Source organism: Spermophilus citellus (assembly GCF_964194105.1).
Source record: "Spermophilus citellus genome assembly, chromosome: 4".
NCBI classification, from domain to species: domain Eukaryota; kingdom Metazoa; phylum Chordata; class Mammalia; order Rodentia; family Sciuridae; genus Spermophilus; species Spermophilus citellus.
In genome coordinates, this window is record NC_138185.1 from 207,886,451 (window position 1) to 207,909,684 (window position 23,234).

Below are 23,234 nucleotides of genomic sequence, written 5' to 3' on the forward strand. Positions count from 1 at the left end.
AAATATCTGTGCTACTTGCATCTTGGATAGAGCTTTAATCTCCAGGATATACAAAGATCTCAAAAAAAATACCAAAAAATATATATATAACCAAATTAATAAATGTACAAAGGAGCTGAACAAGCACTTCACGGGAGAAAAAAATATGAATGGTCAACAAATAGATGGAAAAAAGTTTCAACATCTCTAGCAATTAGACAAATACAAATTAAAACTACACCGAGATTTCATCTCATTCTATTAAGAATGGCAATTATCAAGACTACAGGTAACAATAACTATGGATGAGTATTTGGGGGAAAAATTTCACCCATACATTGCTCATGGGACTGCAAATTGGTACAAGCGCTCTGAAAAGCAGTATGGAGATTCCTGAGAAAACTTGGAATGGAACGACCATTCGACCCAGCTTTCGCCCTTCAGCGTTTCTTTTAAGGATAGAACAATGTACAGAGCAAGTGAAGTTCAATTCAGTTGAACAAACACATTTGTGATGGCTCTTTGCATTTTCCACTGCAATAAGGATTATGGAATTCAGGGTCCCTGTCTGGAAAAGTCAAGCTTTCAGTGGAGGAAGCACACACAATTTTTAAGAACTTTGCTAGCAATACATAGAGGACTTTATTGGAGTAGAGAGGAAGATCACCTAAAACAAAGTCCTGAGTGAAGGAGAAGTCATTATAGATTGGGTCTTGAAAAATAATTGTGTTAGATAAATGAATAATAGGGCTTAATGTCTAATGCTGACAAAATATGATTCACAGTAAAATAAGAGACATAAGAGTTCATGTATATAAAATCAAAGAATTTAGTATTGATGTTCCACAGGACAAGCAAAGGCAGCACTAGAGTAAGCACATGACGATGAGCATCTATTTATATTATTTTTATATGATGAGACGTAAGTAGTCATACTTTATAGAGAAAAAACTGAATTAAAAAAAAAAAAGGTTGATCCAGGAAAAAAATGAAAAAGACAAAGGAAACTCTACACAAAGGAACACATTTTTATTGAGGCATAATTGAATGTAATAAAGAATACAGGCTTGCATTCTACTATTTTATAGTTTTTGACACAGGGATCACCCATGAAACCATCACCACACACAGAATGATCAATACACTCATCTCCCACGGGTTTCCCAGGAAGCCCTTGAAATCCATTCCTAAACACCCACCACCTCATCAGCAGGCATCCACTGGTCAAATTTCTGTCACTGTAGATTCATTTAGATCTCCCAGAGTTATAAATAATGAAATCATAGTATGCTATTGTATGCTTTTTTGTTCATCATAATGATAACATGATTCCATCAAAGTTTATCCATTTACCTTTTAAATCTTTTAGACAGCCATTTTGCCACTGTGACTAAAATATTTGACCAGAACAACTTTAGGGAAGAAAAGTTTATCCAGAGACTCATGCTTTCAGAGGTCTTTGTCCGTAGAGGGCCGGCTCTATTCCTCGGGGCTTGAGCTGAGGTTGCGCATCATGGCAGAAGAGTGCGACAGAGAGAGGTAACTCACATGATGATCAGAGAGCAGAGAGAGATGTCTCCATTTGCCAAATATAAATATATATCCTAAGACATGTCCGAATTCCTGCCTCCTCCAGGCATACCTACCTCTGTACTTACCACTCAGTTAATCCCTACCAGGGCATTAATTCACTTATTAGACTAAGACTCTTACAACCCAATCATTTCTCCTCTGAACCTTCTTGCATGGTTTCACACAATGAGCTTTTGGGGGGACACCTCACATTTAAACCATAACAGAGAGTAATTTCCAATTTCAGATTAGTACAAATTAAGCTGCTAAAAATGTTCACGTATAAGTGTTTATGTGTATATATGAATTTATACACATAGGCACCAATGGATATGGAATACAATTTATTACTTATATAATAAATAGCCAAAGTTTTCCCAAAGAGAAGGGTGCACTATCAATCTAGAGTGAAGCTAGATGGGTGACTTGAGCTTTTAAAGCAAGAAATGGAGCTGGTGAAAGGACTCCCCTTCTCACTGTGTGCATGGTGTGAAGTATTTGGGCACTTGAAAGAAAAGAGCAAGTGGACTTTCTGTTGTCTTTACAGGAGTGGAGGAAAGGGGAAAGAGGAGTCCTGGTATTTAACGACTATCTTGGAGAAAACATTAAAAATGAAGTCTGCCGTTTTTACATGGTAAACTTTTTCCAAAGTGGTTTTACAACTTTACATTCCCTTTAGCAGAATGAATGTTCCTGTCCCTGTGTCTCCTGGCCAAAGACTTGATATGTTTAATTTCTTAAAATTTAGACATTTTAATAGGCATTTAAGCAGTGTTTATTTGCAATTTTAGTTGACATTTCTTTAATGACTCACCATCTTGAACATCTTTTCATGTGTTTGTTTGCCCTTTCCATGCTTTCACTAATTAATTGTCGATCAAATCATCTGCAGAGTTATTTTGTTTTTCCTCATCTTATTTTTGAATGCTGGCTGTTTTATGTGTTATGAGTCACATATATTTTATCAGATTTGTGGTTTACAAATATTTTCCCATATCTGAGTTGTCATTCCATTCTGTTACTCATGTAGTTCAAAAGTACAAAATTCAAATATGATCAATTAAATTTATGATTTTTTGTGATAGTTTTCATTTTTATATAAAAATATGAGAACCCCAATATTTTTGTTTCTATTTATAGTGCTATTTTTTTAGTTTGTAAGTTTTAACAGTATGATCATTTTGAGTTCATTTTCTTTAAGTGGCATGAGGGATGGGTTGAATTTGACACTTTTACATATATGTAGCAAATTATTCCAGCTGAGTGATCAATTAACCATGTATGTGTTAGTCCGTTTCTGAATTATGGCCTATTCCATGGATCTGTTGTCTAAAAAATATCAACACCATACCTCTTTCATATGCATAGTATAAGTTTATCTTAAGATCTGAATTTAAGTAGCATAATTCTTGGAGAATTACTCTTCCCTGTAAAAGTTGTTAAAATATTCAAGGGAGTTTTAGAGTTAGATTATAAATTTTACCAAAATATTTTAATGGGATTTTGACTGGATTTTTCTTCTGGTCAATTTAAGGAAACTTTTCTGTCTTAACAATGTTGAGACCTTCAACTTATGAACAGTGCATTTATTTACATTTGTTTATAACGTCTTAAATACTCCCACCGAATTTTATAGCTTTCATAGGACAGTTTTTATCAATTTATTATCAGGTCTCAGAATTTTACAATTTGAATATGATTTTTTGAATGTTGGTTTTTATTGATCTGTCATAAGTCCATAGACATAATTAATTTTTGTGTATATTAATCTTGGATCCTGATAACTCAGTTCTCATTTGCTTTTCTTTGGATCCCACAAAATTTTCTAAGAAGAAAATTAATGACATCACTGACAGGGTATGTTCTCTTTGTCTTTCTTGCCTTACTGAGATACCTAGAACGATTAGTAACTTATTTGATAATAGTGAGAACAGGTATTTTAGTCTTACTCAGTTTTTAAGAGAAAAATATTCAGTCTTTCACCATTAAGTCTGATGTTAGTTGGAGATAGTTACAGATACACACTATCAAGTTCATTCATTCTATTCCTATTTTAATGTGAGATTTTTTTCTTTGTATCTATCAGAAATGTTCATTGTATTTTAATGTATGCTTTATGCACATGTATGGAAATAATCTTTTTTTTTACTTTATTGTTATGCTAAAATGTATTAATAAATTTTCCAATGTTAAACTAATTTTGATTCTTGAAAAACCGTCTTCTAATACAAAGCATGGAAGAGTAAAGAGAAATATTTCATATTAGAATAAGGCAGAGAAGTTTAATTAACTTTTTGCTTTCATCTTTAAGAAAAAGCAAAATGTGGGCTGGGGTTGTGGCTCAGTGGTAGGGTGCTCGCCTAGCACATGCAAGGCCCTATGTTCGATCGTAAGCACCACATAAAAATAATTTTAAAAAAGTATTGTGTCCAGCTACAAATAACAAATAAATATTTTTTTTTAAAAAAAAAGAAAAAGCAAAATGTATCTAAAATCATAAAGTTGAGGATAGACTTAGTTATAAGGCATATAAGAAGTCCACATGCTACTATCACATGAATTTTAGTTTTCAGGTCCAAAAAAATGAAAGAGTAAGAAATAGAAGAAACTGAAGTTATAATCATAGAAAATCAGAGATCAAGTACATTGTAATTGGATTTTCTGGGAGGCAGACACCAAGACCAAGAATAATATGCAAAGATTTATGTGGAAATACTTTCAAGATCAGTGTCTGTTGTAGAAGAGCAGGAAGCAGAAGTCGGCAGAGGGAGCTCACCCCAAAGAGCCTTGGGCAGTTCTTCAGGGAATCCAAGCATTGTCCCCACTTAGAGGGTAAGGGTCCAGACCTTTTATTCCCTTATCAATTGGTCATTAGCTGCTCCAAGACCCAGAAGCATGAGCTTGGGTCTGTTCTCCTTTTTCAACTGAGAGCAATTTCCAAATAGAAGCTGAAAATCCTTCCTATCATTTTGTTATACCCCTGACTACTGGGAAATAAGTAATTTTTCCAAAGAGGCATTTTGGGCACTTAAATATGGTGTATACTAAAGCCACAGAGTATGAGTGACTCTTCCCTCTAATGCTGACCCATGTAACTGGGTACACATTAGACCTGGAAATTAAACGAAATGGACTATAAATAGATAATTCATGCAGAGGTAAAATAAAATTCAATTTCAAGCCATTGTCATTGATTAAGAAAAAAAGTGAAACTAGTTTCTTTATAAAAAAAATTAATATTTTATTACAAAAATTACACACATATCTCATCTTTACTTTAGCCAGTCATTTGCTAAGTAAATCATGACCAACTGTTGACTTAGAAGTGTAACCTGAGATGAGTGATAGTACAATTACAAAGAGTCAGAGCTGGTTGACTGATCATACTCAGCACTTCTTTACTAATAAATCTTAACCACCTTGACTATCTCCCTTTCTAACTCCATTCATATTTTCAGAGAAATGAAATAGAGGAGGATTTTAGCATATTTTTTTTAAATTTTCCTCCCTCTTTAATGCTCTTTTTTTTTTCTTTTTTTATTAGTTGCTCAAAACATTACAATGATCTTGACATATCATATATCATACCTTTGATTCAAATGGGGTATGAATTCTTATTTTTCCCATGTGTACACATTGCAGGATACATTGGTTATACAGCCACATTTATACATACTGCCATAGTAGTGTCTGTTGTATTCTGTTGCTCTTCCTATCCCCCCCTCCCTTCCCCTCCTCTCACCTCTCTCTACCCCATCTACTGTAACTCATTTCTCTCTCTCTTTTTCCCTTCCCCCTCACATCCTCTTATATGTAATTTTGTATAACAATGAGGGTCTCCTTCCATCTTCCATGCAATTCCCCTTCTTTCTCCCATTCCCTCCCACCTCTCGTCCTTAATCAAAATCATAATAATAGTTCCAAACAAACAATGAATGTTCTATAAAATTCAAGATTATGCCTTGTTTTTTTTTCCCTACCAGGAATTGAACCCAGGAGTGCTTTACTACACAGCAACACCCCCAACTCTTTGATTTTTCATTTTGAGATATTTTGAGACAGGTTCTCACTAAGTTGCTTAGGGCCTCGCTAAGTTGCTGAGACCAGCAATGAATTTGCAACGCTCCTGACTCAGCTCCTAAGCTCCCAGTATTACAGGTATTAGACACCATACTGGGCTTACATGTTTTTAAAATATTAGAATAATTTCTGTTTTACTTAGGAATATATATAAGTGTGTATGTGTGTGTGTATACATAACCTCCGATCAAAAATACTATTTCAACATTAAATTAACATGCAAAGTTTTCAATTGAAATATTCCAATAAACTCTAATTCTTTAAGGTATCCAGGTCATGGATTGAAAAGTTAAGAATCCTTGGATTAACTTAAGCATGTTAAGTAACTCAAGCACTTTCTACTTTAATATAAATTATATACCATGTGTTTTTTTTTAAAAATCTGGAAACTCAGGTTTATGATAAAAAATTAGAAGTATTGATTTAATTTAATGAAAAGTAAAATTTAAGTGTTATCTACTCTCCTAAGTAAAACTAGTGAAGAACACAGTGTTTTACCTTCTCAACAATTCTTTCTTTAAGCTGCTTTGCTTAAAGTTTCTCAAAAAGTGCAACTAAAAATAATTTGCATGATTTCATTTCAACTTTGTAATAAGAGCAACATTAAAAATATTTAGGCATGCAGTCACAAACAAACATTCACACAACAGAGACCATTCATTGATGCAATTATATTCCCTGTTTCCTCCTTAGAAGCAGAACATCAATTTATAGTTGGTCCATTGCTCTCCAATTAAAAAATGACATTCATCAGGTTCTTATAACTCCAAGATCTGGTAGATATGATCTATGGATATTTTTTAAATTCTATTTAAAATGAATGACATATTTCCCTTCTAGGGCTTTTACTCTGTAGCCAGGAAGGCAAATTTGGTGGTTAGATAATCAGCAGCCATTTTTGAACCAGAGGCCTATGAATGTGTTAATATATCTGGTTTGATCACGTCATTCCTGCATCAGTTACCTATGAAATTCATTTGTTTGGGGGACAGATAAATATTTGTCATGGTTACTTTTTTCTATAAAAATAAAGTATTTGTGAGTAAAATAGTCACATGTTGAATTCCACAAGGATGTGTAAACAGCTCTATAAGTTAATAACAAGGGAAAAGTGCTCTCTCAGTGCATTTGGGTAGAAGTTCTTTGGTGTTCAGAGCACCTATTTATGTTTCCCTCCATCCCTGGCTTACCCTGGGAGTTCCTCAAACACCACAGTATTTTGAGTTTACTGCATCTCATCAATGTCAGGCAACTTAGAGACTACCCAAATGACATGCTTAAATTGGAATTAGCTAACAGAACACACACATCTCTTTCTCTGCTCACATTTCTGGGAAAATATGAACCCAAGAATGGCTATAAGCTATGGTAGAAATCAAGCACCCTCTATAATGCTGAAATCCAAGAAAGAAGCTTATCTACACAAAGCAGCAGAAGTCAGTGAAGGAGTCCTGGGGCTGCCAATTCTCACTCCCACACTTTCCTAATATTGGCGTCCTCATCTTACTTGGATTTTTAAAAAATATTGCCCCCCACCCCCTGTAAGGTATACAAGTTACCACATAGAAGCACACCAAACCATTAAAAGCACAAGTGGCTGTCAGATGTGATAAACCACAATCTGTATCCAAATGAAAGAATTAAGGACAATGGCTGAAAATTACCAAGGCGGAACAACACAGCCTTCAGATCTAAAATAAAATATTGATATAATGTTTTCAGTGAGCAGGAGACAAGTACTGTGTGAGGAAGCCAATATCCTGGCATCGCATACCTTCCAAAAGAAGCTCTGTTTCTACCTATGATGACAGTGTAGGAGAACTCCCTGTAGTGGAAGCTCACCTCTCTTGCTGTGCTCTAACCAAGATCACCTTTATGCATCTCTCTAAAGAACCAATTAGAAAACCATAAACATGGGCTGGATTTGTGGATCAGTGGTAGAGGGCTAACCTAGCACATGTGAGCCACTGGGTCCAATCCTTAGCACTGCCTAAAATAAATAGACAAAATAAAGGCATTGTGTCCACCTACAACAATATTTTTTTTAAAGTAAAAAACTATAAACAAGTAGAGGGAAGGTCAGTAGAGGAGAAGGAGACAAACAGGGGAAGGGAGGAGGGGAAGGCAAGCGAAATCCCTTAGGACTGAGTGGAGAAAAATATATTCCAAACATGTATGATTATCTCACAATGAACCTCACTTTTATGTACAACTATAAGGCGCCAATAAAAACATTTAACATTATGACTTTAAATTCTGCATCTTAATGCAAAAAAAAAAAAAAAAACCCATAATCAGGGACTCAATAAATGCTTACTAAAAGAAAAATAAATAAATAAAGTTATGTTCAATGTACATTTTCATTTTTTTTTCCAGAGCATTCAGTTGATCATTCTACATTCTATATGGGACACCTAAGTATTTAGAAGTACAGAAAATGTCATGGCATTCATTTTCACTTCAACAGGCCATTCATCGATCTTAGAGTTTATATCATTTTAATACCATTTGTGCAATAAGAAATTATTGTAGTTATAGCTATTTTTAATAAATTTATATTTTAACTAGTATACTATAAACATAGCCAGTTAAATGCTGATCCTTCCATAGGACAGAGTCTAGGAATATTAAAAAATAGGAAACAAGTAATTTTGATCCCATCAATAGCTTGTCATGAGCATCACATCTAAAGTTGCCATCCATAACTGTCCCTGTTCCTTGAGTCTGTTGTAACAAAATGAGATACTTGTGGTAAATTAGAAGGAATAGGAATGTATTGCTCATAGTTCTGGATGCTGCAAAGTCCAACATCAAGTCTTCAACAGATTTGCTATCTGTGAGGACTCACTCTGCTTCATATCAGAGTTGGTTCTTTTTTCCTTTTCTTTCCTTCTTTTTTTTTAATTTTTTTTTTCTTTTTGGTACCAGGGATAGAATCTAGGGACATTCAACCACTGAGCCATATCCCCAAGACTTTTCAGATTTTATTTTGAGACAGGATCTGGTTAAGTTAATTGGAGCCTTGCTAAGTTGCTGAGTCTAGCTTTGAATTCATGATCCTCCTGCCTTAGCCTCCGGAGCTGCTGGGATTACAGGTGTGTGCCAATGCACTTGGCCATCGTTGGTATTTTCTGATGCTTCTTCACGTGGGTGAGTAAGCTCCCTTGTACCTTTTTTTTTATGAGGATATTATATAAGCTCATTTCTTTTGCTAATAATGAAACAGACTAGGTAAATTATAAAGAAAAATAAAGCTTATTTTGGCTCATGGTTCTGATTCAAAGTCCAGAGGTCACCTCAGGTGGCCTTCTTTTATATCTATATATATATTTTTTTACTTCATAATAGTTGCACATATTGATGGCATTTGTTATTACATATTCATACATGCACACAAGATAACTATATAACTTGGCCCGTATCATTTCCCAGCATTTTCCCCCTCCCTGCTTCCTTCTCACCCCTGGGTCCCTTTCCTTTACTAATCTCCATTTGATTTTAGGAAATCCACCCGCACCTCCATTTTCTTTTTCTTCAGTAGTTTCTGCATATGAGAGAAAACATATCAGCCTTCTGAGTTTGATTTATTTCACTTAACATGATGGTATCTAGTTCCATGGTGATGACCTTCTTGATGACAGAGTCCAAAGGTGGTGCAGGACATCCCTTGGCTATAGATAAATGGTCTTTGAGAGACATCACCAAGATTTCCTAATAAAACCTTGATATAGGGGCTGGGGTTGTGGCTTAGTGGTAGAGTACTCACTTACCACGTGCGAGGCCCTGTGTTCAATCCTCATCACCACATAAAAATAAATAAAAAAAAGGTATTGTGTCCAACTACAACTAAAAAATAATATTAAAAAAACCTTAATATAACCCATTAATCAATTAAACTATTAATTCCATGAGTTTACTAATCAAGTCATAGGGCAGTGCTCTAATTACCTATTTAAAGTCCCATCTGCTCTCACCTCTTAATATTGAGAATTAAATTTTAACATAAAAATCACAGAAAATAAATCACATTCAAGTCACAACATTCTACCCTTAACCCAAATCTCATTTCCTTCTCATTTGCAAAATATAGTCATTCCACCCAATGATACCAAGGTCTCAACTCATTCTAGCATCAATTCAAAAGTCTAAAGTCTCTTGTGAGACTCAAGGTAAGCTCCTTCTATCTGTGAGCATATAAAACCAAAGCCAGTTATATATTTCCCCTTTACAAAAGGGGGACAGGTACAAGGTACCATTGCAAAAGTGAGGAATAGGACAGCAGAATAAAAGTAACCTAGTCAAAGCAAGTCTGAAACATGCAGGAAAGGTGTTAACACTTAAAGCCCATGTCTGGCATCCTGTGCACACCAGAGAGGAGTTTGGTCCCCAAGGCCTTGAGCAACTCCAGCCCTAGGGCTTTGCTGAGCTTAGCCCAGGCTTAGCTCTTTCAGTCTGGAGTCTCATGACTTTAGCTCTCCTAGGCTGGCTCTGCACATGGTCACTGTACCACACCCTTGGTTTTGTCTTCCAAACATGCTTTGTCTTTGCTCTTTCCCTGGTCAGGCTATAAATTTTCCAAGTCTTTCTGTTCTATTTCCTTTTCTAGAATCATATTGAAAGCAGCCAAATGAACCAATGCAACTTATTTATTTTGCTTAGAAATTTCTTTTGCCTGGTACTCTAGGTCATTATTTTTATTCCTGTTTTTTTTTGTTGTTTGTTTGTTTTTTTCTTAAAATCTTAAGGAGATGGACATTGTTCAGCCAAGTTCTTTAATATTTCATAAAAAGGATGGGCAAGTCTCTGGTTTCTAGTGAAATATTTCCACTTCCATTTGAGACCTCATTAACCTGGCCTTTACTGTCCACATTTGGTGAACATTCTGGTCATAGCCACTTAGCTCTTCCCTAGACATCTCATCCTCCGAGTTCTCATCAGAATTGCTCTTAACTCTTCATAACAATGTAATGTTTTGAACAACTAAAAAAAAAAATAAAAAACAATGTGCACTTTCCCTGGCCAGTTCCTCAGTACTACCTTTGCCCATTATCCAGTTCCAAAGCTACTTCCACATTTTCAATTATTGTTATTTCAATAATAACCCCACTCCTGGCATCGATTCTTATGTCTTATTCTATTTTCTATTAATGATAAGAAAATATCTCAGATTGAGTCAATTATAAGGAAAAGGAGTTTATTTTGGCTCATGAAAACAGAACACGGTTGAGGGAACACATAATCTGATGGGCTTCCTGCTGGCCGAGTTCCAAGGTGGCAGAGGGCATGACAAAGTGAGAAGAAGGAAACCAACAACAGACCTCACTGAACTGGCTTTATAACAGAACCATTTTGGGGAATTACTCTTTACTTAAACCAAATCCTGAGAAACATTATTTTCTTCACAAGCCTATCTTTTGCAAAAACCATTTGCTACTGACAGACAACTATAATTTTTTTAATCTATTTCTTTTGAATACCACTACTTAAAATCTGAAATCTAATTTAGAGATGTTATTATTTGTTTTTAAGTACTAACATTTTTTTTAAGATTCAGTCTATACCAATTTCATTTTTGGAAAAAAGTTACATGAAGTTTAGCAAGCAGTAAAGCTATGACAATTTGTTACTATAACTCTCACTTATTCTGCTAATCTAATGCATTACAAAGTAGCTAATTTTAATGTTTTATTTTATTTCCCTCAACTTGATTCCAAAAAATGTTGGTGCACCTTTGTTTCATTTCTATTTTTATTCTTTGTATCTTTGTCCATAGACATGAGACCAGTTTATCATAAAGGTGAGTGCTTAGCATATGGGATATGGTTTAATATTATAGCATTTGAGCAGTATTTAAATGGGCAACTATACACTTTGGAGGAACTCTTCAGAGTGACATGTCTTTGAAAAACCTACTCATTTCTCTTAGAAGAATTAATTGTTGGTGCTGGGGCTGGGGCTGTGGCTTAGCAATAGCACACTTGCCTGGCATGTGTGAGGTACTGGGTTCAATTCTGAGCACCACATATAAATACCTAAATAAAATAAAGGTCTTTCAACAACTAAAAAGAGGAAGAAAGAAAGAAAGAAAGAAAGAAAGAAAGAAAGAAAGAAAGAAAGAAAAACTTTAAAAGAATTAGGTACCAAAGGTCATCTTATTTCTTGAAATAAATTTATGCTTGAAACTGGCAGCTAAAATTTTGACTCTTGTGATTTGTTTACAGTTTATATTAAAGGGTCCTGATGGCTTTTGAGTAGACCTTACGCTGTACTAAAAATAGTTAAAATATAATTTATAATTTGTTTTTATTCTTAAAAACAAGACAAATAACCAAGTAATGTAAAGTAAATAACTTCCTACTAAAAAAAATCTTTCATGTGTTTTAAAAGTTCACAGTGAAATTTCAGATGAGTAAAGGAATGCGTAGAGGATGTGAGAAAAGAGAACACTTGACCTGGGGATTTTAAATGCTGAGTATGATTCATCAACAAGGTGTGAAAATTGAATCACATCATCCATAGAAATAGATTTCAGATAAACCAATTTACCATGAAAAAGAGGGCCTTTATTATGATAATTGGTGCATATAAAAAATTTGGCAACAAACAAAAATAATAAATGATAGTTTGTTAAAATAATTTACAAAATTTTGAGTCTTAGATGGCTTTAAAAACTTCTTTTTAGAAAGAGGTGCACATACAACAGGGTCTGGGCATTCTGTCCATGACCAAAGAAGACTGTCTACCCATGTTTCTAAATTCCTAGTCTCAGATTCCAGTTGCATGTCTGTAATATGAATCCATCACAAACCATCACTCTGAGCAAGAGACTGTGGCTTCTGAGACAAATTGGGATGACACATTTGGATATCTATCCAGATTGGTAATAAAGTTCTATAAGTAAATACAAATGTGAGAACAATTTTTCAAAAAATATAGAATTCACCTGGATCATTCAGATGAAACTTCAATGTTAGCTTCATCATTTATAGGAACATGACGCATTAAATAGGGCCAATAACCCAATTAAGTTGAAATTCTGGAGACACAACTAAATCAACAAAATGCAAGAGAGCTATGACACTGTATGAAACACAGGGAAAATTTCTTGTTTATATTTTACAGTATAAACTACATAAAAGCTTATGAATTAAATGCAACTGAATTGATTGTATGCAAGATATTACCTAGCAATTCAACTCTCTAAAATATATGAATTAGGGATGGTAAGGAAATGCATGTAAAAATAGTCCAAGTCTCTAATGCTAATCAAGAATTCTATATTAAAACACATCATTGATTACAGATACATAGAGATAAGACTGCTACTCATAACACTGAACTTTTTTTCCAGTATTGCATTTTCAACTTCTTAAAAGTAAATAGTGAAGTTGATGTGCATCATGAAGATGTAACTTTTTTCAGTAAGTTCATTGAATTGAAAGTAGATGAATAGCACTTCAGATTTGCTTCCAACCATCAATAAAAATCAAAATGAACTCCTGATACCTAGATGTTTCAGTCTCTAATATGTAGCTTGTATTATCCATGTTAATTTCTCATTAGTTCTAGTCTCTATTCCTATTCTTATCTTCTCCTAAAGTAATTAAAAACAGAGGGATCAGTAGATTCATTTTACTTTGTTTCCATCTTTGAAGGAAGGTAGTTAACAGTATGCAAAAGATAAGTAGTTATGTCATTTTGTATTTGCATACAGCTGTGAACAATTGTAACCATGCCAAAGAGTCTGTTGAGTTATCTTTCCAGAATGGGTTTATTAGCCAGAACATATTTAGTAACACAAATCTTGAAATTAGCAGCAAAATCACATGGAGGCTGTTGGAAGCATTTAACTCAGAAAGATAACACTCTATTTTATAAAGTCCCATTTTAGAAACCAGAGCAATCCACTTATGAAGTCCCAAAATTATGAAGACTTTATGAAGTCCCAAAATTCAAAAGATTATAAGAGAAATTCAGATAAATTCTTTTTATTCTTTGTCATTCATTCTTTTTGAACGACTAAGTTAATTCTAAAAAACCTAAAAATAACAATGATCTTTCATCAGGACTTAATCATGAAGATCAATAATAAGAGGGTGTTTAGTTACTAAATACATCAATAACAATAACAAAAATAAAGATTGGGGAGGCAGAATTACAATACAAAAAATTAATCCCATGTTTGTTTGTTTGAAGTGTTGCAATATATTAGACATATTTTTGGAAGGCTGGTACAAGCATACAGCAAAGTATGTTCTATATATGAAAGGATGATCCATGAAAATCACCTTGTTTAAACAGGTTAAACAATGTTAGAGATGGAAAATGAAAAATTTATTATTGGTAGTTTTCATTATATACACGTATATATTCCATTTTTTAAAAAAATTCAAAACTGATTTCTTCTTCATCGAAGGCACTTCACTATTTCAAGATGTGCTCAGGAAAATAAGTCATTGTAAAAATTTAGCTGTAGAAAATTTAACCAGATTCATAGGGATATTCTCACCAAAGATCTTGTTATGGTTTGAACCTGGAATGTCTCCCACCAAAAGCTTCTAGGTGAAGCAACACAGCAATGTTTAGAGATGAAGAGATTAAAGTGTAAGAATTGTAATCAATGATTTAATCCATTTAGTGGATAATTGATTCAAATGGACTACTGGATGATAATTGTAGGCACATGAGGCATGACTGGAGAAAGTACATGGGTTATGTCCTTGGGGACGATATATAGTGCCTGGCTCCTTGTACATGTTCCCGTTCTCTCTCTCTCTCTCTCTCTCTCTCTCTCTCTCTCTCTCTCTCTCTCTCCCCCCCTGCTTTCTGGCTTCTATGAATGGAGAAACTGTCTTCCACAACACACTTCTGCTATGCTGTTTCTGCCTTGGAGTCTACCAATCATGAATTGAACCTCTGAAATCATAAGCCAAAATAAACTTTTATTCTTCAAAGTTTTTCTCGTCAGATATTTTGGTCACAGCCAGGCAAAGCTGACCTAGACAGATGTCAACCTCTAGCAATAAAAGGGGAGAATAATTCTCAGAGTTCACACAAAAGCTCCTCTGATTCTAGGAAGGCCTTGGACTATTTCCGCATGCTGGACAGGGGTGTGATTCTCAGATGCTTATCAGAAACCATTTTGGACTTCACCTCTGTTCTTCACCCCCTTGGTTGCCGGCAATTGCCCCAGAATAATCACCTCTCTTTATCTTCAGCTGTCAAGTGTTACATCTTTTTTTTTTTAAAGTATTTATAAGCTAAGGTTCATATTCATGGAAGAATAAGAGAGAGTGATAGTGATCTATCATGGAAGAATAAGAGAGAGGGATAGTGATTTTTTTTAAAGAGGGAGAGAATTTTAATATTTTATTTTATTTTATTTTTTTGTTATTGGCGGACACAACATTTTTATTTGTATGTGGTGCTGAGAATCGAACCTGGGCCGCAAGCATGCCAGGTGAGCGCGCTACTGCTTGAGCCACATCCCCAGCCCAAGTGTTACATCTTAAAAGCAGAAGGAAATTCTGGGAAATTTAGTTCCCAGGGGCTCCTCTGGAGGAGGAGAGGAAAACTTAGATGTAGAGGGTAGAGGGGGATGTGATGCTGGGTGACAACTGACCATCCAGCTCCCTGGTCCACGTGTGAATTGATCTCCACTCTCTGTGATGCTTTAAAGAAAACACATGGGGATTTTAGTTATGTACAAAATTGGCAGCAGTTAAAAACTCATTAATAGAGATGTTCAATTTTTATACAATTACTATAAATTACCTCAAAATCCAAAAGCTCATAAATATTTCTGGACCTGATTCAGTGTGAAAAATTTGTCCTACCCCAATATTAGGATATACTTATTTGTTATGTATGATGTTTAGATAAAATTCTCTACTATTGTTTAGGAATTTTCAAAGTGTTTGTTTGTGGAATTTTGTTTTTGAGAAAAATATCAAATTCTGAAGAATATTAGGCCCAAGTTCTGAAATGGGATTATGAATTAGCGTTTTATTGATTCTTTTCTCTGTTTGATTTTATTTCAATGGAATCATACTCTCTTTATCAAAATAATTTCCTAAAGCATTGCTTCATATGGTGGTCTATTCTATTTTTATGTCTACCTTAAACCTAATAAAGGGTCTCTTGTGGAATAAAAATAAGTGGACTCTACTCATATTTAGATCATATTATGTAATTACCACTCTGTGTAAATATTTGCAAAATAAAATACTTGGTGTCTATTTAAATAAACTTTATTTGACAAAGCAATTAAATTTGTTATGTAACCGACATGTAGAATCTTATTATGATGATTCAGACCTTAATGTATGTCATTTTCATTTAGAATAAGTATAAATTCACTAACATAATATATGTTATGCCTTTCCTAAGAATTAATGAGTACATTTCATGCATAACCCAGCTGTTAATATGGTTATTCTCTTTGTAATACACAAAGTTTAATTGTTTAACATTACCACATCTTCTTTGAGTTTTTAATCATAGTTTTTGAATAGAAATAAAATTTTTATGGTTTTTACTTAGAATGATCAAAATCCCTGATTTTTAAACACATTTTTAATAACTTAATATGGAATAGTTAGAGGTAGCTTCTTTTATCCAATGTTCTTTATTAGCATGATCTGATATTGATGATTTAATTACATACAGAATTATAATTGATGGACACTTTTCACATTTTACCTGGTAGAGTTATGCTTTAAGATAAAGGAACCAAAAATGTGAGGCAAACTCAAATGTCCTGTCACTACAAAGGAGACAACTACCCATAGAGAAATCCAAACTATATGGGATATATTTAAATGAGAAATACTTAAATTTTATGAGTTGTTTGTTACATCAGCACAGTTTCTACTAACCCTATCAGTATCCTCCTACACATTTATATCTGTTGATGGAACAACTAATGAGATAACCAGGGATAGTGATTATTGGAAAAACTAAACACAATTACCAATTTTTAGAAATATTTGGTAGTTTAAACATTTACTAGTGTCATGTTTGTCGTCCTTATAGGCTTAAAAGTTGGAGAAAACCTGTCTATTTCTCCTTATTTAACAGGATTCTACTTTTACGGAGCATCTACAATTGGTCAATTGCTTTAATAGAAATGACTTTTCTTGTTTTACAAGGATAATAGTGCCATGGGCTTTGGTTTATATTTTAAAAAGGATAAATGTTTTGTAAACCACACAAACAAAAGCAATGAGAATCTATTATATCTATTATATTCATATACATTCTGATATATTTTCATATAAAGTATAATTTTAAAATTATTTTACAATGGAAAATAAAGAAGAGCAATGATATTTTAATTTAAATTTGTATATTCTATTGTTTGTATATTTGTACATTCTATTGTTCTTTATCCACATGTACTACTAATTAAATATCTTAAATTTCTTTCATATATTCAACACATGCAGAAAAAAAGTTATATTCATAGTAGATATTTAGTAATAATATGTTGTAATACCTTTTATCTGGAGAAGCAATTAGAAGTCTTCTATTCCAACATTTCATCCAATGAAGAAATCTCTTCTATTTTTTTATTTAAACGCCATCAATGTTAGAAAGCTCCTAAGTCCCCAAAGAATCATTTTATTTGAAGAGGAAACATTGTTTAAATGCATATTTATTCCTAGTAGAGATGAAATTAGTACCTTAAACTTTTCCCAGTTGTCCCCTAACTCTCAGAGCACAATATGTGTCTTCTGATTTCATTGATAAAGTTTGAAATATTTGAAAACTAATGTGGCTTCCTTATGTATTTCCTTAATCAGTCCTGATAAGTAGTAAGTATTGTTCAAAGTTCAGTTTGTAGATTAAAATGGAAAAAGTTTAAATTATGATTCTAGCACTTATTATCTGAGAAATGTTGGACACATTCAGATCTTAAAAGATAAAAGGGCTAATAACATGAGCTAACTTAACTTCCTGGGTTATTTTGAAGATTAAAACAAGCCATATATATTAAGACATAACCTGGCACAGATAGCAGGTGTCTGATAAAAGGTAAAATTATTGAAATTAATTCTTATGTTTTTAAATATACCATGATATGATCTTAAAATATTTCTTTCAAATAAACTCTTTCATGACATGTGAGTTGAGCTATAGTGATTTTATCTTTATTCTGAGGATGAAATTTCCATACTGTTTCAAATTGTCATAATTTTGACTTTTGTCCAGTGCTATCGACACAAAACAGAACCTTAAATTCAGAGACTGAGCCTGTAAAATAAGGAGAAACAATCTCTAATTAATTCACAAATTTTCCACTTAATTGTGCTGCTTAAAATAGTTCTGCATAGCAGTGTGTGCTGAATGTTGCTCATAGCCAGTTCAAGAGGTTTTATACTCTAAGAGACTGTAATTTAGCCTATATTAGGTTTCTAAAATAAGATACCAAGTAATAGCAATGATTTCAACTGGATTTATGGAAAACTTGGCACAACAGAGAAATGTGAAAGGACAGCCTTTTGCAAAATAATGCTGGTCAATTTGACATTTATAAAGAAAAATTAAAACTTGACCCCTGCTTCACATTATGTGCCTCAAACACAAATCACAGGTCATAATGAAAAAGAATGATGAATTTAACTACATTAAAACTAAAAGTTCTGAGTCATCAATAACATCATTAATAGAGTGAAAGTAAAAGTCTTAAAATGGGAGCAGATACCTTCAATGATAGTAACTAATAAAGAATGTTTAAAGAACTCTAACAAGTCAATGAGAAAAAGAAAAATTTAATTAAAACAAAAGTTGACTAAATGATATTAATGGAGGAAGCACAAGATTGATGATGTGCATGGCTAATTGACATGAAAGGATCAGCATCATTATAAATCAACAGAGATTGCAGATTGCAATACACACATACGCATGCGTGCACACATGCACACACACAGTGTAAAAGATTGAAAATTGAAAATACAAAGAGTTATGAACTAAATTATGTCTCCCTCAACTCTCAATGATATGTTAATGAACTAAACACTGAAAATTACTATATTTGGAGATAAAACCTCTAAAATGGTAATTAAGTTTATATTGGGCCATAAGTGTTGGGCCCTAATCCAATAGGAATGGTATCCTTAAATGAAAATGAAGAGATATTAACATGGGTATGTGCAGAAGAAAAGGTGAGGACACAGCAAGAAGAAGGTCATGTGGGTAAGTAAATGAGAGAGGCCTCAGAAAACATGAGACCTACCAGCACCTATATCTTGGAATTTTTGCCTCCAGAACCTGAGATAGATAGATAGATAGATAGATAGATAGACAGACAGATGAATGTGAATTATTATGAAGCATAGAGATGATAGCATCCAGTGGTAAAAGGACAGGAATATAGTGAACTTGCTACAGGACAGTCCACAAGAGCAAAGAATTATAGTATCCCAAGTATGTACATTGCTTAGTTGAAAAACCCTGTCCTAGTTATAAAATGTACAATAATTTACATACACATGATACAATAAATATGTAGAAGAATAATGAATGTTTATGATAGCCTAATTTTGGAAATACCTCAAATATGTAACAAATAGACTGTGGTAAACTCTATACAACTAGAAAAATTAGCAAAATATAGTTACATCCAACACATGGACATTATCTCCAAAACATATAATTTAAAAAAGGAGAGAAAAAGAATAATGCATAGTCTTAGTGATGTACATTTATTAGCAGGAAAAAATGAAGGAGGGTCTTAGAGTTTAAAATGTGTGAGGAAATGAAAAGCTGTTGTGATACAAAGGGACATGTAAGGCCTCAGGGGTGCTAATAATGTTCTATTTATTCTCTACGGAGACTGTTATTCAAACATTTAGTGTTTGAAGATTCATTAAAGTCTACATTTATGTTTTTATGTACATTATTACATGTAGGTTATATTTCTTCATTTTTAAAAATAAACATATTTATGCTTATTTAAGCATAAGAAACTTCTAAGTTTTTTAGGTATTCTCATTCATTTTTTGAAAATTCATCAAATTCATTCCTTCCTTTCAGATCACAAATTCTCAAATACCTATCACAAAACAAATATTTATTGATATCATATTTTCAAGTAACTTTCCCCTTCTCCATCTTCAATTGGTCATACACTTACATTACTTATACATTAAGTTCTAACTATTGCACAAATCTCAGAACTGTTGGATTGGATGAAGGTATAATTCATTTTTTTAAAAATATAATAGATCTTTAGGGAATAATTAGATGCCAAGACATGTAGTCCTGCAACCAAATGTATTCAAAATTTAGATATGGGAAAGATAAGAAAGCTCTAGAATTATCAGTGAAAAGGAACAGAAAAAGCTTCAGCTGAACCTGTTAGGAAGACTGGAGGAATCACAAAATCAAAGCAATTATGATAAATCATCTTCAGGCACCTTCATAAAGGTTGGGCTTAACCACTCAAGAGAATCATTTATTAACCAACTGTTTTGGGGCATTTGAAATAGTGCATGCCTTTCCTAAAGTGATGCTCTTATACTTGGTCACTAACAAAAGTAGTTAATGGAAAAGCCATTTCTTTGCACTAGATAATCACCAAATAGAGAGTGGTGTGTTTTGTGATGGATTACCTTCAAGCATAAGCTTATATATAAGTACCAAGCAATGTGCTTTCACATGTTTACTTGTGTTTCTTTGAAAAGTGCATTTTTTTTCATTCAGAACATATTTTTTTTTATTATTAGTTAATGGAGTGCTTTTCTCAGGTAGGGAACTTAGAGCTATTTCCAAACTAGGAAAACATTATATGAGGAGCTCATCCTTTGAGATTCCATCTGTTACTATCAATGGGAAGATAAAAGTATAGTTTTGCTCTTATTATTTACATTAGGAAAATAATTTCTTTCTTAGATTCACTGCTTCCAAAAAATTCTCGAAGTTAGTAATGAATATAGGGTGCATCAGATTGGGAATAAATTTATATAGGCTTCCATATACTACCATCTAGATGTGTAGCTTTAAGCAAAGTAGTTTATCTTACCATGTTTTAGTCAGCTTTTCCACCATTGTTACCAAAAAACCTTACAAGAACAATTTTAGAGGAGGAAAAACTTATTTGATGGTTCATGGTTTATGAGGTCTCAGTATGTAGATGGCTGCCTCCATTTCTTGGGACATGATTTGAGGCAGAACATAATGGCAGAAGTATGTGGTCCAGGAAAGCAGCTGAGGACATGGTATCAGAGAGCAGAAATAGAGCTCCCATAGTCTCAGGCAAAACATATACTCCAAAGGCACACCCCCATTGACCCACCTCCTCCAGCCACAGCCTAACTGCCTATAGTCACCACTCAGCTAACACGCTAATTAATTTAAGGCTCTCATAAGCAAATCCTTTCACATATAAATTTTCTTGCATTTTCTCAAACATGAGTTTCTTGGGGATACCTCATATCTAAACCATAACTGTCTGGATTTCTTTTTCTTCTGCTATGTGACAGTTTAGATGGTTGCTGACAGTCTGTCTATCCCTGTGACCTGGATTCCATCATATAGAATAATGCACAAAGTACTTCTTTGAACTGTGCATTCCTTTTATGAATTAAAGATGCTTTCTTTACTACAAAGAGGCATGGTAAAATAGCATAAGTCTTTTTAAATAACACCTATTGTAGAACTATTTTATTACATGAATGTTCCGTTCTCCTGCCTTAAAAAAAGGGTGGGGGGTGATTTTCCATTGCAGGTCTCATGTAGTTATAGGGAGGAAAGAATTTGGGGTAAAATCACCAATGCTAATGATTATTTTGATACTGATCAGGACAAGGCCATTATGGACTAAGCAAGATTCACAGGGTTATTAAAAGTAGTGTGGAGAAAGAAATATTTTCTGCATTCTACTAGACATGAATGAGGAAGCATGGGCCACTGGATTTAATAAAAAAAAAAAAAAAAAAAAGGATTCGGATTGGTGACTTTTGAACCGGGAAGCAGTCGGATACCTTCGGTAGCAGCCGGAACTGAGACCACGGCCGCGGGCTCAGCAGAGGCAGAATGGTCGGCGGCGGCGGAGGCAAGCGCAGGCCCGCCAGGGAGGGGCAGCAGTGTGAAAAGGCAGTTGATGTGAAGAAGAGTAAATCCTGTGAAGCTGATGTCTCCAGTGACCTTCGCAAAGAAGTAGAAAATCATTATAAGCTTTCCCTACCTGAAGATTTCTATCACTTCTGGAAGTTTTGTGAAGAACTTGATCCTGAAAAGCCAGCTGATTCACTTTCCACAAGTCTTGGACTTCGATTAGTGGGTCCTTATGATATTCTGGCTGGAAAACATAAAATGAAGAAAAAATCATTAGGTTTGAACTTTAATCTTCACTGGAGGTTTTACTATGATCCTCCTGAGTTCCAGACCATTATTACTGGCGATAATAAAACTCGGTACCACATGGGGTATTTCAGGGATTCTCCTGATGAACTGCCTGTATATGTTGGTATAAATGAAGCAAAGATGTACAATTGTTCAAAATGGAGATAATGTGTTTGCTGCAGTCAAATTATTTTTGATGAAAAAAACTTAAAGAAGTAACAGATTAAAAAGAAAGCTAGTCTGTTGAAAAACGTAGATGAAAAACTCACAGAAGCAGCCAGAAAACTGGGGTACTCACTTGAACAGAGAACCCTGAAGATGAAACAGAGAGATAAGAAAGTATGATTTCAATCTGTTGATCTGACTGCTATGTTGTTTAGCAGATATTTCCCTACCTGCACTTTCTCTTCTCTAGCCCTATCCTAAAAATGTTGGACGCCATTTTTCAGGGACTCCCTGGGTGGCCACCAGATACCTCCAGGAGGATAGTAGTGGGGCAGCAGTCACATGACTCCTGTAGGTTGCTACACAGGCTAAGTCACTTAACTTGTGCCAGTTAACTTTACTACTCTTTTAATCTTGTTATATCAGTTGATCCTTTCTTAAAGTTAAGTGAAAGCAGCTTTGTAAGCATTAATATTTATTTAAATTTCTTTTTCTAATGGCTAAGATGTGTTGCTTAGTGCCAGGTTTTGTTTTATTTTTGGAAGGGGCTAATTTTGCAAAGATGGGCTTTAGAGTGACTTGGGTAGGACCTTGAAGATAGTTCTGTTTTGAAAGACAGTGTGTAGAGGGGGGTTTGTTCATTCTCTCCAGTTAACATGTATTAAACATGTATTATTAAAGTCCTTTCTCTATCCCATCAACATTTCTTTTTGCATCACCTAATGCCTGCAGTGTTGAGTACAATCTTTGTAAAGAAGCAAGCACTTCTGAGTTGTGGATCCTTTTGTTTTTTTAATCATAAATTTCAGGGTAAGTTTACAGATAAGCTAACAGAATTGTGCTTTGCTGTAAAGATTCTGTAGGAGTTTCTTCTTACAACCTCTGAGGAGGAAGGATATTTGTCACTGGAATGAGGGCTTCTCATTCTCTTTCAGCTTCTCATTGTTGTCTATTGGAGCTTGTTCACTTGATTGTTCTATTCTAAGCCAAATGAAATACTTGTTATTGGTAAATAAACTAGTACTGGTGATAAATAAATAAATAAATAAATAATAAAAAAAACCTTAAGTGTTTGTAATGATGTACAG

General features: G+C 34.0%; 1 pseudogene across 1 annotated transcript; it reads left to right on the forward strand.

Moving 5' to 3' along the window:
* The first annotated feature begins 21,657 nt into the window (after nt 1–21,657).
* On the forward strand, nt 21,658–22,341 carry LOC308647647 (histone PARylation factor 1-like; annotated as a pseudogene). Its single transcript has one exon. The product of its transcript is annotated as a histone PARylation factor 1-like (transcript).
* The last annotated feature ends 893 nt before the right edge of the window (nt 22,342–23,234 follow it).